We start from the raw sequence: 897 nt of genomic DNA, 5'->3' as shown, positions 1-897 counted from the left end.
GACCTTAACCTATGCCAACATGACAGGTAACCTAACCTTAACCTTTCCAACATGACAGGTAACCTGACCTTAACCTTTCCACCCAGGCAGGTAACATGACCTTAACCTTTCCAAAAAGACATGTAACCTGACCTTAACCTTTCCAACATGACAGGTAACCTGACCTTAACATTTCCCCCCAGGCAGGTAACATGACCTTAACCTTTCCAAAAAGACATGTAACCTGACCTTAACCTTTCCAACATGACAGGTAACCTGACCTTAACATTTCCCCCCAGGCAGGTAACATGACCTTAACCTTTCCAAAAAGACATGTAACCTGACCTTAACCTTTCCAAAAAGACAGGTAACCCGAACTTAACCTTTCCAAAAAGACAGGTAACCTGACTTTAACCTTTCCAACATGACAGGTAACATGACCTTAACCTTTCCAAAAAGACAGGTAACCTGAACTTAACCTTTCCAACATGACAGGTAACGTAACCTTAACCTTTCCAACATGACAGGTAACCTGACCTTGACCTATGCCAACATGACAGGTAACCTAACCTTAACCTTTCCAACATGACAGGTAACCTGACCTTAACCTTTCCAAAAAGACAGGTAACCTGACCTTAACCTTTCCAAAAAGACAGGTAACCTGACCTTAACCTTTCCAACATGACAGGTAACCTGACCTTAACCTTTCCAACATGACAGGTAACATGGCCTTAACCTTTCCAAAAAGAAAGGCAACCTGACCTTAACCTTTCCAACATGACAGGTAACATGACCTTAACCTTTCCAACATGATAGGTAACCTGACCTTAACCTTTCCAAAAAGACAGGTAACCTGACCTTAACCTTTCCAAAAAGACAGGTAACGTGACCTTAACCTTTCCAAAAAAGACAGGTAAC

This window comes from Austrofundulus limnaeus, unplaced genomic scaffold (genome assembly GCF_001266775.1).
Source record: "Austrofundulus limnaeus strain Quisiro unplaced genomic scaffold, Austrofundulus_limnaeus-1.0 Scaffold3581, whole genome shotgun sequence".
Taxonomy (NCBI): domain Eukaryota; kingdom Metazoa; phylum Chordata; class Actinopteri; order Cyprinodontiformes; family Rivulidae; genus Austrofundulus; species Austrofundulus limnaeus.
Note: the sequence above shows the minus strand (reverse complement) of the source record.